The sequence below is a fragment of the Capricornis sumatraensis genome, chromosome 14, assembly GCF_032405125.1.
Source record: "Capricornis sumatraensis isolate serow.1 chromosome 14, serow.2, whole genome shotgun sequence".
NCBI lineage: Eukaryota > Metazoa > Chordata > Mammalia > Artiodactyla > Bovidae > Capricornis > Capricornis sumatraensis.
This window is the reverse complement of record NC_091082.1, coordinates 62672090-62687919: the sequence shown is the minus strand read 5'-3', so window position 1 is coordinate 62687919 and position 15830 is coordinate 62672090.

The window sequence follows — 15830 nt, the reverse complement described above, 5'->3', positions numbered from 1 at the left end:
TATACAGTTCTAATTGGAGAAGGCAATGGCAACCCACTCCAGTGTTCTTGCCTGGAGAATCCCAGGGATGGTGGAGCCTGGTGGGCTGCCGTCTATGGGGTCGCATAGAGTCGGACATGACTGAAGTGACTTAGCAGCAGCAGCACCATACAGTTCTAAAAGGTAAGAAATTTTTTTTGCAATCAACAAAATCCAGAATGTGGGAGAATTTATGGGACAAACCACCAAGTTCCTCAACAAATGTATTGCATAAATAAAATTAGGAAGGAGAATATGTTTAAATTGCTTGAATTTTTATTTTCTTTGCTTGTTTTTAAAAGCTTCATGCATGCAAGCTAAGTCACTTCAGTCATGTCTGACTCTGCGATGCTATGGACTGTAGCCCGCCAGGTTCCTCTGTCCATGGGATTCTCCAGGCAAAAATACTGGAGTGGGTTGCCAAACCCTCCTACAGGGGATCTTCCAGACCCAGGGATTGAACCCATGACTCATATGTCTCCTCCATTGACAGGTGGGTTCTTTACTACTAGCACCACCTGGGAAGCTGCTTTAAGAGCTTCATGTGGTTTAATTGCCAAGGTGAACTCTACAAATGTACAATGCACAATTTGACACTTTCCAACATATATATACACCTGTGAAACTATCACAACAGTAAAGATAGCAAATATATTTATCACCCAAAAAAGTTTCCTTGTGCCTCTTTGTAAATTCTTCCCCGTCCTCAGGCATTGCTGTCATTCTAGACTAGTCTGCATTTTCTAGTTTTCTATAAATAGGAAACACAGTATGTATTCTATTTGATGTTGCTTCTTTCCCTCAACAGAATTATTTGAGATTCACCCTCCTTATCCATGTATGAGTTCAGTCGCTCAGTCGTGTAGATATCAGTAGCTGCTTTTTAGCCTTCCAGTCTCATGGCATGCTTCCAGTTCCAGTATCCGTGTGAGCCTGTGGCTTCAGCTTGCTCTAATACTTCGTTTTTCTTTTCTCTTTTTTTAAAAAATTTTATGGTAGTTGATTTACAATGTCTTGTTAGTTTCAGGTGTACAGAAAAGTGAATCTCTTACACATAGACATATATCCACTCTTTTTTAGAGTCTTTTCTCATACAGGCCATTACAGAGCATTGAGTGGAGTTTAGTAATCCATTTTTCTGTTTCCCTTTTTCTAGAATCTGACAATTTCCCCTTTATTGCTTTCAAAACATACTGAAATTGGCAACATATTATTTTTCAATTTTTTACATTATTATCTAGCATTTATGTATTTTTGGAAAGCTGCATGTGTATTAAATCACTTCAGGTGTCCGACTCTGTGCAACCCTATGGACTGTAGCCCGCCAGGCTCCTCTGTCCATGGGGTTCTCCATGCAAGAGTAATGGAGTGGGTTGCCATGCTCTCCTCCAGGGAATCTTCCCCACCCAGGGATCGAATCCCCATCTCTTATGTCTCCTGCATTGGCAGGCAGGTTCTTTACCTCTAGTACCACCAGAGAAGCCCTTTTGGAAATGTAAGGAGTTGCACTGGAGAAGGAAATGGCAACCCACTCCAGTGTTCTTGCCTGGAGAATCCCAGGAACGGGGGAGCCTGGTGGGCTGCCTTCTCCGGGTCGCACAGAGTCCGACACGACTGGAGTGACTCAGCAAAGCAAGACAAAAAGCAAAGGAGTTGCAAAAGGGTCAAGATGGGACTTAGTGACTAAAACAACAAAACAGAGTGTCTTCCTTTATCAGCTGACTTTTGACCTCACCATTTTAATGTGAATTTGATTAATTTTTTAACAAAGTTTTGAAAACTGTTGAAAAAAACTCCCTTTTAGCTTCCCAGGTGGTGCTAGTGGTAAAGAACCTGCCTGCCAATGCAGGAGACCTAAGAGGCGTGGGTTCGATCCCTGAGTTGGGAAGATCCCCTGGAGGAGGACATGGCAACCCACTCCAGTATTCTTGCCTACAGAATCCCAAGAACAGAGGAGCCAGGTGGGCTACAGTCCATAGGGATGCAAAGAGTTCGACACAACTGAAGCAACATAACACATATTGGAAGGGAATTCTTATGTAACAATGTAAAGAAACTATACAGAGCTTCCCTGATGGTCTAGTGGTTAGGAATCCATCTTGCAGTGCAGGGGACACGGCTTTGATCCCTGGTCTGGGAAGACTGCACATGCTGCAGAGCAACTAAGCCTAAGCACCACAACTACTGAAGCCGGCACACCTAGAGCCCAGGCTCCACAACAGGAGAAGCCCCACTAGCTGCAACTAGAGAAAGCCCACCCACAACAACGAAGATCCGGCACAGCCTAAATAAATAAATCTTTTTTTTTTAAAAAGAAGCTATACAAAGAGGGATATGTTGGTGTGGTGTCAGCCATTTTAGCAGAGTTCTTGCTCCTCAATGAATTCCCAGCACCAGGCAGGCAAACAGCTTTGGCAGTGACCCCACGTTCCTTTGAAGTACTTGCCACAGGCCTAGAATTTAGATTTTGGACATATAAGATATATTCCTTAAATACATATGTTTTGCAGGAAAGCAACTTCAAAAATTACAAATACTTTCATGGTAAAGGGAGGAAAATTACCACTTTCCTCTTCTGGTGGAGAGAAATCCGCCCTCTCCACCACCTCCCACCCCTCCCCCAAGACATTCACTTACTCCCTTTTCCCTCTGCCACATTAAAAAATAAGCTGAAAATTTGAAGCAAAAAAGATTTATGTCAAAGTTCTATAAGAGTCTATCTAACATTAAAGTAATTGAGACTTATCAAATGACATTTTTTCTTTAGAATATACTAAAAGATTCCTAACACTTTCTCTAAAATTTCCCTAGTTTCAGGAAGATTCTCACTTCCCTTTAATTTTCTGATTTGATGACAATAAGAACTTCTTGTGGAAGATCATTTGTCTATCATATTTATACCTGTATATATTATTACTAATAATTTTAAATTTTATACCAAAATCCAGGTTTGAGGATTATTTTTCTTAAAAAGTATACCCTGTGATCATATTCACAATATCTTATAAGATAACTGGTGATGACTGGACGTTCATTATGTCGTTTTCTATGTCTTTCAGTATACTTAAAATTGCATAATAATTTTTAATTAAATTCCATTGTCACTTTGTGCCATACTTTGGATACATACCTTTTAAGCTCTTTTATAGAATTAATATCTCTCTTCTGTACCCCCACAATGCCTGGTACACATTTCCTTACAGCAGCTATAACACTCTCTTTGAATTTTTTCATGACTATTTATCTCCACTTGATTCTAGTCATGTATGAATGTGACAGTTGGACTATAAAGAAAGTTGAGGGCCAAAGAATTGATGCTTTTGAACTGTGGTGTTGGAAAAGACTCTTGAGAGTCCCTTGGACAGCAAGGAGATCCAACCAGTCAATCCTAAAGGAAATCAGCCCTGAATATTCATTGGAAGGACTGATACTGAAGCTGAAACTCCAATACTTTGGCCACCCGATGCAAAGAACTGACTCACTGGAAAGACCCTGAAAAATTGAAGACGAGAGAAGGGGATAACAGAGGATGAGATGGTTGGATGGCGTCACCGACTCAATGGACATGAGTTTTCGTAAACTCCAGGAGTTGGTGATGGACAGGGAGGCCTGGAGTGCTGCATTCCATGGGGTCACAAAGAGTCAGACATGACTGAGTGATTGAACTGACTGAACTGAGATTTTATCTCTTGGAAGGCAAAAATCATGTCTTTTTTCACCTAGTACCTAAACATTTAGTAAATGTTTATTGTATGAATAATTAAACAACACATTCACACATTTGTCTTAGAAATGCTTTTCTTCAATTCATTTATACAGAATAAAACCTTGTATATTTAATCCATTATTATTTTCTTAACTTTGGTTTTACTCATTGCAGCTGAACCTAAATCTAAACATTGCTATAATGCTTAAGTCATTTTCAGGTAATCCTCCTTCATTGATTCACATGATTTTAGAATAGAGAGTTAAAATAGTTTCATAATAAATACTCTAATTCCTTTAAAATGGGAATTCTTTATTTAGATGCATCATACTTACAATAGCTGATACAGGAAGGCTGGATAAAAATTTCAGTAATTATTTTATCTCAATAACCATAGCTAAAATGTATGATTTCAGTACATTTGGGTTTGATATTCTTTTTACTGAAAGGACACTGAATTTTCTCCCTGTCTTAGAAAGGTTGAATTTTTTCATTCAAATTTTACATTTATTTCCTCTGTAAGGTTTGAGTATTCTATACTCATTTATCTCAGGATTCTGCTGCAGTGACTGGTGACTAAAACTAACACAGGAGTTGTACATTTTTTTTATTTTATGAATCTGGATTTGCAGTGCTTATTTCCTCCTAAGACCTGAACTTGCAAGTTCTGAAAGGTTTCCACTAACTGTATATGGAAAATCTGTGTACTCGTTACACTGAGCTAGTATGACTTGTGAAATATAGTCAAAACATAACTATTCTCTTTGATTTTTACCCTCTGCCACTAAGAAGAAAATTCCAGCATGTCTCATGACCTTTCTGCTCACTTATCTTACAATCACTTTAAAATCACAAAAGTCAGCCTCACTTTGACATTTAGAAGGGAAAGCCTTGGAGAAAAGAAATGTGGTCAGCTGCTTCATCTTTCCTGCTTACCTTCTCCCTATTAAGTAGTTGCTGTTCTTGACTCTCTGGGTTGGAGTACAAGGAGCAAATAGGAAACGGAACAGAAAGGTCTTACTGTACTGAGATGATTTTGTAATCTCTAGGACTAGCAGCTGTTTAAAACTGATCCTCTGTCTTCAGGGATTTGCATGGTTGGTCAAACAAGCTACAACTCTGTCAGCAACTCCTGACACTGGGCATATACTCTATTCTTGCTGCCACTTATCCCTCATCCTCAGATTTCTTGGACATCTACATCATTTGGTTCTTTCTGTTAGAGCCCAATTGACATTTTAGTCCACTTTCTTGAGTCGTGAAGTCACTCAGTCGTGTTCAACTCTTTGTGAGCCCATGGACTGTAGCCCACAAGGCTCCTCCACGCATGCAATTTTGTAGGCAAGAGTACTGGAGTGGGTTGCCATTTCCTTTTCCAAGGCATCTTCCTAACCCAGGGATCGAACCCGGGTCTCCTGCATTGTGGGCAGATGTTTTACCGTCTGAGCCACCAGGGAATAGGGAGTCAAACTTTTGCTTGAATTCTGTACAACAGGGCATATATTTAAGTTTTAAGGATGGTATTTGCCTTATCTACAGAATACATTAATGGAAAACAAAATCACATGCCAAAAAACTAGCTTTTAGCAGCTCTTTGCAAGACATATATTGATATTTTAAAATAATAAAACTATATTGCCTTCAAAAAAAAAAAAGATCTCTGAACTGATTCTTTCTCCCCTGTGTAGCCTACATCTGCTCTGTGGAAAGCTTTTTGCATCCTACATCCTTCAAACTCTGAGAGAGTTTACTGATCCCACTGTGTTTGAAGCGTGTTAGTCATTCAGTTATGTCTGACTCTTTGTAACCTCATGGACTGTAGCCCACTAGGCTCCTCTGTCCATGGGATTTCCCAGGCAAGAATACTGGAGTGGGTTGCCATTTCCTTCTCCAGGGTATCTTCCTGACCCAGGGATCAAACCTGGGTGTCCTGCATAGCAGGCAGATTCTTCACCACCACAGCTACTAGAGAAGCCAGATCCCAGTACTATTGAGTATATCCTCTCCAATAACAAAGAGCCTGCCAGCTCATCTCTTTCTGGCCATCTAGATTTTCCAAGGGAGGAGTCAGACCTAAGTCTTTTATACTCCATCCTTCCTACCACTCTTCTCTGAATAATCCTGTAAGAGTCCACACTCACTAGGCTGAAGGTGAAAAGGCAAGCATCCTTTCCTCCTTCACCTTTGTGAGAAAGCCTAGGGTACACAGCATGGCTTTTTCTAAAGAAGGCCTCTTTGCAAATTTAGTCTTACTATCCATCTGCTTGACCCTTGTGGCTTTTAAGAACTGTCTAATCAGTGGAAATTTGTTTGAAATTTCTGCTTGGTGGTCTGGTACTTCACTCTGAAGAATCACACCTGTTGCACTGGAGTGCTTTACTCACATTTTCCTATTTAACTTCCTGTTACATTTGTTATAGCTTCAGGTTTTCCACATTATTATTTAACCAAGAGAAAACTAGCATATTTTCCAAATAATTATGCTTTAAAAAATTAAAATCCTTTATTAGAACAACAGGAATACCAGCTGACAATAATCACAAAAGTAATCATTCAGTTCAAAGTAAATTTTGGTATTTTTCTCTCTGATCAGTAACTTTTATCAATAGTTTCTTTGAATTACTACATCCTCTTCCCTACTCCATCATGAATACTTTCAGAACTAAGAAACCTTCCTCTAACAAACCCTGCATTCTTCATCTCAGAATAAAAAAAATCTTTCAGAATACACGTTTGGCTGCCCTCTTTAAAATCAAACACCTCTTTAAGAATCAAAATTCCTTTTAGATATATGTGTTGCTGCTTCTACATATTTTAATTTTCTCTTATCCAAAGACTTCCTTTTCTTCTAAATGGGTAAACAGAAAGAAGAAAACATGTAGGCATGTAAAAGACTTGTTTCTCTGGCATGATTTCCTTATTACTTTTTTCTCTAACCAGAATAAAATATAACAACTTTTACTTACCCCTGAAACTCTACCTTTTGAGGATAAAAAATTACTTCAAATTTCTCCCCTTCTTTCTTAGTCAAAGTTTTCTAAATATTGACTCATGATTTCTTATCATATTTAATGGGTTATAGTCTATTTCCATCAATATTTAATTTAATGCTCAAAATGTGCCAGGCTTGCCCATCTAGACCCTTCAGGCTAGATTCTGCAACATATCCCCTCATTCCTGGAACACTTTGCTTTCTGGCTAACCTGGATATTCTAAGCTTGTCTTGTACTGTTGCTGCCCCAGGACTGGAACTAGCTACTTCTCCAAGAATCCTGGTTACTTTTGTGGGAAATGGCATTAAGAAGCCAAAATCTGGAGAATCAGTTCAGTTCAGTTCAGTCGCTCAGTCGTGTCCAACTCTTTGCAACCCCATGAACAGCAGCACACCAGGCCTACCTGTCCATCACCAACTTCCAGAGTTCACTCAGACTCACGTCCATCGAGTCGGTGATGCCATCCAGCCATCTCATCCTCTGTCATCCCCTTCTCCTCCTGCCCCCAATCCCTTCCAGCATCAAAGTCTTTTCCAATGAGTCAACTCTTCGCATGAGGTGGCCAAAGTACTGGAGTTTCAGCTTCAGCTTCATTCCCTCCAAAGAAATCCCAGGGCTGATCTCCTTCAGGTTGGATCTCCTTGCAGTCCAGGGGACTCTCAAGAGTCTTCTCCAACACCAAAATTTCAAAAGCATCAATTCTTTGGCACTCAGCTTTCTTCACAGTCCAACTCTCACATCCATACATGACCACAGGAAAAACCATAGCCTTGACAAGACGGGCTTTTGTTGGCAAAGTAATGTCTCTGCTTTTGAATATACTATCTAGGTTGGTCATAACTTTGCTTCCAAGGAGTAAGCGTCTTTTAATTTCATGGCTGCAGTCACCATCTGCAGTGATTTTGGAGCCCAAAAAAATAAAGTCTGACACTGTTTCCACTGTTTCCTCATCTATTTCCCATGATCTATTTGCCATGATCTTTGTTTTCTGAATGTTGAGCTTTAAGCCAACTTTTTCACTGAATAGATGTGCTCAATTGTATTGAAATGTTTTTTCTCCCAGGCCCTTTCAGTGGACAGAACTATAGATATAGAGATATAAAAACACACCTTTAGTTCTGTATTTATTTTATATATCTTTATATCTATCCATCTATTTATCTATGATAAATATAATTTATCTGGATATAACCACAAATTAACACAAATACTTCCAACAATAATCCGACACCACAATACTGTAGTTTTCTTTTTTTTCCATCTGATAGTGGAAAACCTGGTCCCAACTTTTTAATATATTTACTTATGTAATCAACTCTCCTATAAGTAACAGATCTTCCAGGGTCACTCCACTCCTTTTTCTGCATAGATTTCCTCCTCACCCATTTAGGTTCTGACACTCATACCTGTCTGCTCCTACAATATAAAGCTTCTCCTCATACTTCTGAGGCTTTGCCTCCTCATGCATGGCCAATCCTCCTCACTTGGATCAGGCTAGGACTATCCATTCTAGGAAGTCCTCTTATACAGGCACTCTTCTTTCCCAGATGGTCCTGAAACCCTTCTCTGAGCTTCTGTGACTCTTCTCATCTCATACTTAATGCCAGCCTTACTCTGTCTTACCTAATGGCTTTGGGAAGGAAGAGGAAGTAAAAGAAAGAGGCTAAGTCATATATATAGTTTGCAAAGCCACAAAACTGGTGAGATCTCTTAGAAAATGAGGATAGAGGAGAAATAAGCCTTGGGGGAACTCCAACCTTTACATTTATTGTCAAAATAATGAGGAGGAACAAATAAAGCAGCCTGCAAAGAAGGAGCCAGAGATGGGGGAAAACCAGGAGAGAAAAATTTCTTGGAAGCCAATGTAGAATGTGTTCCAAAATCCAAAAAGATATATTCCATGCAGTTCAGATCAGTTGCTCAGTTGTGTCCGACTCTTTGTGACCCCATGGACAGCAGCAGGCCAGACTTCCCTATCCATCACCAACTCCCGGAGCTTGCTCAAACTCATGTCCATTGAGTAGGTGATGCCATCCAACCATCTCATCCTCTGTCATCCCCTTCTCCTCCTGCCTTCAATTTTTCCCAGAATCAGAGTCTTTTCCAATGAGTCAGTTCTTCGCATCAGGTGAGCAAAGTACTGGGGTTTCAGCTTCAGCGTCAATCTTTCCAATGAATATTCAGGGCTGATTTCCGTTATGATTTCCTTTATTCAATGTACTCCATTGAATACTACTAAAAGGTGAAGCATGATGAAGAATTTATCATTGGATTTAGTCATATGGACAGCAAAAGTAGACTTGCTGAGAGTATTACCAGTGAAATGGTGAGGGAAAAAAATGTAATTGGAGTAAATTCAAGATAGAATGAGAGTTAATGATATGGGACAGCACATATAAAAAATTCTTTCGAGTTTTCCTGTAAAGAGGAGTAGAGAAATGGGGCAGTGGCTAAAGAAAATTGTGAGACTGAGAGGGCTTCTTTCATTAATTGAGATATTAAATATATTGGTATGTTGGTTGTCATGGTCTGGGTGTGAGTCAGAAAAGAATTTCCAGACATGAGACAGAATGAGAGGGAAATAAAGTTTATTAGAGTGGGAGACACTGTTAGAACAATGGGTCAACTCAAGGGAGAACCGATGTTGAACAGGTGTCCTTAGTCCACTTTTATACCCAGGGTACAAGGAGTGGGATCAGGGTTTTGCAGGTCATTTGCTGATTGGATGAGGCATGTATACTGGGTGGGGGGAGAGTAGGGCAAATACCTTCTCCCTGTGGAGTAGGAGAGACAGATTATACTGTCCCATTAATAGTTACAACATGAGGGAGGGACGGATGATAAGGGTCTGGTTTTTCCGTTCCTGCATTCCAAGACCCTCCTTGGTTTTATGTGCTGTTTCATCCTTGGGTCATCCCATTAGTGTTAATAATCCCATGAAGTAGTGGGGGGAGGGTGATACAGGAAACAGATGGGATCATTTTAAGAGCAAAATTCTTGAATGAGCAAAAGGAGCTAGAAACCAAAGCACAGGAGGAAAGTTTGGATTCAGACAGAAACAGAAAGTTCGGCCTTCATAATAGGAAGGAAGGTGAAATGCAAGTAGGTGGGTGGAATTAATGGTGAGAGACTGTAAAAATTCTCTTCTGACTGATGCTTTTTACTCAGAAATAAAAACCAAGGTCATCTGCTGAGAGGGAGAAGGGAGGAAGATGCTTGAGGGGAATGGCATCATCTGGAAGAGTGGGAGAGACAAATGACTAGAGAAATGTAAAGAATGGCTGGATAATGCTGAGAACCCACTTGAAACTTGAGGCCATAATTCTAAAGTGAGTCCAGTCAGCATGATGAATTTTTTTTTCTCTAACTGATTAGGTACTGGCACTGAGTAGGTAGGGAGGCTTGGAGCTCTGCAAGCAAATACCAAAGGAGAGAAGAGTGTTGAGGGTGTGACTGTCACAGTATAAACCATCTCAGGAAAGACTTTAAACAATATTAGCTATATAATGTTTAAAAATGCATTTTACTAAAAATTTAAATCATTATAAAATAGTTTTCCAAATGTGTATGTGTCATAATAGATAAAAATATTATCTTCTTAACTATAATTGACAGCCACTTTCGGAGATAATATTATTTGTGTGTACAGAAGATACAAATACTAAATAAATTCAGAAGTCAATATTACTATAATCATCAATATTTTCACTATACAACCATGAGCTCTGTAATAAATAGCTATTGTTTCTTATTTCAGAACTGAATGCAGTTTAGGAAATTCTGGGCTAAAACTTTTCTCTTTGCATCTAGGAAGCTATTAACTGTTTTGACTCATCTCACCTCTGTTCTGTCCTGAGGCACCACCAGTTTAAATAGCTATTACTTTAGTAATTTTATTATCTCACTCCAAACAATATAAGCCAATAAGAAAACCCATTAGTATTGACTTTGTGAGAATAGTTCTGTGTGTTTCACAGATGGCTCCACTTTTGACATGCAGATGTGCCTTAGGCCTCAGTCCCTTTTAGAACTGGGTGGGTCAAGGTCTTTGCACAGTCATCCATTGTATATTCTCTTACAACTACTTGAACAACTGCCTAGTGTTGGCTCAGGGTGGGGAAACAGAAATTAATATACCATGCTTTCTGTCCTCAAGAGGTTTCCTCAACAGTAGGCCAGATGAGACATGCTGCTGCTGCTGCTAAGTCGCTTCAGGCGTGTCCCACTCTGTGTGACCCCATAGATGGCAGCCCACCAGGCTCCACCATCCCTGGGATTCTCTAGGCTAGAATATTGGAGTGGGTTGCCATTTCCTTCTCCAATGCATGAAAGTAAAAAGTGAAAGTGAAGTCGCTCAGACATGTCCGACTCTTAGCAACCCCATGGACTGCAGCCTACCACGCTCCTCCATCCATGGGATTTTCCAGGCAAGAGTACTGGAGTGGGGTGCCATTGCCTTCTCCGAGATGAGACATACACACATATAGTTCTATAAAGCAGTCTGTGATGAGTGTTATATTGTTTATATAAATTGCATCTATAGTTATACAGAGTGATTGTTCATTCCAGGAACGAACAAAGAAGTTATTAAGGAAGATGTGGAGATGTGGTATTTGAACTTGAAGATGGCAGAATTTTGAAAAACAGAGACTAGAATAAGAAAGTTTTCCCTGCAGAAAGCATGGGTGAGCAAAGACATGGAGATAAGGAAGGGGGAAATGAGTGGAAAGAAGAACATTATTTTATTTTGTTTATTTTGCTTCTTTAAGTTTTTGTCTTTTGGGGTTTTTTGGCCACACCACATGGTATACAGGATCTCAATTCCCTGACAAGGGATTGAACCCAGGCCTCAGCTGTAAAAGTGCCAAATCCTAACCACTAGACCACTAGGGAACTCCCAAGAATAACATGTTTTAGATATCATTTGGTAGCAAGAGCAAAAATCCACTGATAGAATTTAAAGTAGAATTTGTTTAAAAAGAATTTTTCACAGATTCAAGAATGGGTACAAATTGGATCTGGGCCAGACAAGTATGTGGAACCAGGAAGAAGAAAGTTAAGAACCAAAATTAATCTTTCCTTCACTGCTAGTTTTCATTGTCTTATTTCTTTTCTCTTTCTCTCCACCCTGGTGCGTCAGTCTGAGGCCTCCAAGAGGTGAACATCAGAGTATGTGCATAAGATCGGCTATATCCCAATACAAAAAGTTTAAAAAAAGAAAAAAGATGCACATAGGGGAAAAAAACCACCCCAGCTCCAAGCACTAGTTCCTAGTAACTTATCAGAGTCTCTGTGATCCATTTCCAATTTCCCGGAAGGGAGAATTTGAATGACTCAGTTTGACCAAATAAAAGAGCATCTCTATTTTTTTAAATGCACAAGTTGGAATAAGAAGATCTGGGTATATAATGTACAATGCAGAGAATATAACCAATATTTTATAATAACTATAAACAGAGGAAAACCTTTAGAAATTATAAATCACTATATTATACACCTATAACTTTGGAGAAGGGAATAGCATCCCACTCCAATATTCTTGCCTGGAGCATCCCAAGGACAGAGGGGCATGGTGGGCTACAGTCCTTAGGATTAGAAAGAGTTGGACATGACTGAAGCAACCAAGCATGCACGCATGCACACCTATAACATATGATATTGTACATCAACTATAATTTTAAAAAAGAAAGATCTGGACTTGAATTGTGGATCTGATATACATTTCCTCTGATTTTCTTAAGGAATAGTTTCTCTATGTGTTGCTGCCTTGTCCGTTAAAGGAAGGTTAATAATACTTTACAGGGTTATTATAAGAATTAGACAATATAATAAATATGAAAACTCCTTGAAAATTTTAAAGTTTTATACAAAGCAAAAGTGAAAGAATTGAAGGAAGAAAAAGTAGTCCAGATTCTATAAATCAGGGTTTCTTTTAAATAGAGGAATGCATAATGAATCAGAGGAAAGAATATGGAATCAGAGACTCTGTTACAAAACTATACAATAAATTGGTTTGTAAAGATGTGTTACCAGTTCATGGTAGGGATGAAAGGCAGTGGTGGTAATGATACAATAGTAATAATAGTAATAGAATTAGGATAAGAATAGTATTAGAATTAGGATAAGAATGGAATTAGACAAGAAATCGGATGGAAAATAATCATTAAACTTTACACAATGTGAGCCAATCCATGCAGATAAACTCCTCTTTTGAGTGAGCTTCCAGACTGTAGATAAATCTACAAAAAAGGGAAGAGACTATGTTTCATTCAGGAATACTCTTCTGGAAAGAGAATTAGGCTCCTTGCATATAAGAAGAAAAGAAGATAGAAAAATGTTAAAATGATACTTTTGAGTCAGAATTACCTCCTATGGAGAGGGAGAATTCATCTATGAGAAATGTAAGTAGATGGCCAAGTACAATATTCCTGACTGATACCGAAAGACTATCTTGCCTAATAATATATTCTCCACTGGTCATGTTACAGTGGCTAACATTATTGCTTTGAATTTAAGACACTGAAGGTTTCTATTAATATGTACATATTATCCTGAAATAATTTAGCAAGGAAAAGTGGTTCCTTATAAGATACCTGAATACTCATTGGAAGGACTGATACTGAAACTGAAGCTCTAATACTTTGGCCACTTAATGCATACAGCCAACTCATTGGAAAAGACCCTGACGCTGGGACAGATTGAAGACAGAAAATGGTGACAGAGGATGAGATGGTTGGATGGCATCATCAATGTAATGGACATGAACTTGTGCAAACTCCGGGAGATGGGACAGGGACGCCTGAGGTGCTGCAGAACATAGGGTCAGAAAGAGCCGGACATGACTTGGCGACTGAACCACAACATAAGATACCAGCAGTAAAATCCACTAATAAAGGGAAGATATTTAAGGACAAAAACTTTGTTGACAAATAGCACCTTAAGGCTAATCAGTTTATCATAGTATCTGTCCTATCACCTAAAATGACCAGAAAGAAAAGCAAATTAAGAATGGATAATTGGTGCAGAGGCAGGGGATCATGAATGGGCTCAAGCTGAGAGTGTCAACTTCTGAGAACTGTTGTACTGTCACAACTCATCTCTTCCTCTTTACCCCTGGCTGCTATGTGTAATACGAAGCAGAGCATTGGAAAAATACAGCAGGAGAATTGCATTTTAGGTTCTTCTAACAGAAAAAGGGACTAGAAAGATGGAATCATTATATTCTGAGATAGGGAAAAATTTAGGAGTACATAGGAGGGGACAGAATCGGGACTTAATTTTTGGATGCATTAAGTTCTAGGTGCCTATTAAATAACCAAATACAGATGTCAAAGAGGCACTTAGAATACAAAGTTGGATTTATGAAGCTGGAGTTCAGGAGAGAAGCAGAGATATAAATTTGGGATTGCCAGTATATAAGGACAATGTTTAAAGTCATAGACTTAATTAGATCACCAAGAGAGGGAATAGAAATAGAGAAGAGAAAAGAACCAAGGACCGATCCCTAGAGCAGTTCAATATTTAAAGGCTGAAGAGATAAGGATGAACTCTCAAAAGGAAACTGCAGATGGCTAGAGAAGTAGAAGAGAAATCAGATTAAGTGTGGTGTTCAGTGAGGTTCAGTTACTCAGTCGTGTCCAACTATTTGTGACCCCATAGACTGCAGCACACCAAGCTTCCCTGACCATCACGAAGCATGGTGTACATAGAGCCAAATGAAGATAATGTTTCAAGGTGAAAGGAATGATCAGCTGGTACTGAATGCCGGTGATAGGTCACGAAGATAAGAAGTGAGCAATTCAGTATCAGTCCTGAGTTTCAGTGAAATGAAGATAAAAAAGTTTTTTTGTTTGTTTGATTGTCTGCATTTATTTATTTATTTTGTTTGGCTATATCAGCTCTTAGTTGCAGCGGCAGCCTTGGTAACCCCACACAGCATGTGGCATCTTAGTTCCCAGACCAGAGATCTGGAAACCTACATCCCCTGTATTGCAGGAAAGATTCTTAACCACCGTGTCCAACTCTTGCTGTTGTAGCCACGCATTCCGGGAAACAAACTCCCAGGAGGACAATGCATGCAGATAGTGGAGTGCAGTTTATTACACCGGTGCACCCAAGGCATAGTCTTCTCTTAGCCAAGGTCCCCGACCAATTTTTGTGAAAACCTTATATACCCTGAGCATAGGTGCCCAAACCCACCTCCCCAAATTCCCTGAAACCAGTCTGAACAAAGGAAAAATAAAAATACAATCAAAGTTAACCCATGATTCATATGCCTTAAGCCTAGGTAGTTAACAGTGGACAATTATCAATAGGCTCGTGGTCATACCCCAGTAAGCATAATAGAGTTTATGACTCTATTCGGTTACACAGATAATTAGGGTATTCTTTTAGGCGATGGAGAGCCCTGGGGCTCTTCCTTCCGGGGGCCTGGTTTTCCAGTTGGTAAGTCATACTGGGCAAACAGCTCAAAGTCCACAGTCCGGCCCAAAATGAAGTCCTGCTTTCAAGATAGAGCCTGTTCTGTTTCCTCCTTCATTGCAACCCCATGGACTGTAGCCTTCCAAGCTCCTCTGTTCATGGAATTCTCCAGGCAATAATACTAGAGTGGGTTGCCATTTCCTTCTCCAGGGGATCTTCCTGACCCAGGAATCAAACTGGGGTCTCCTGAATTGTAGGTGGATTCTTTACCAACTGAGCTTCAGGGAAGCCCTAGGTAACTATAGTGAAGTGAAGTGAAGTAAAAATCACTCAGTCGTGTCCAGCTCTTTGCAACCCCATGGACTGTACAGTCCATGAAACTCTCCAGGTCAGAATACTGGAGGGGGTAGTCTTTCCCTTCTCCAGGGGATCTTCCCAACCCAGAAATCGAACCCAGATCTCCCACATTATAGGCGGATTCTTTACCAGCTGAACCACAAGGGAAGCCCCAGGTAGCTATAGAGTACTATCTTAATGGGCTTCCCAGGTGGCGCTAGTGGCAAAGAGCCTGCCTGACAATGCAAGAGTGCAGGAGACACAGGTTCAATCCCTGGAGAGCCTGATGGGCTACAGTTCATGAAGTAGCAAAGAGTCGGACACAACAGAATCAACTTGGAACCTTCAGAATATTC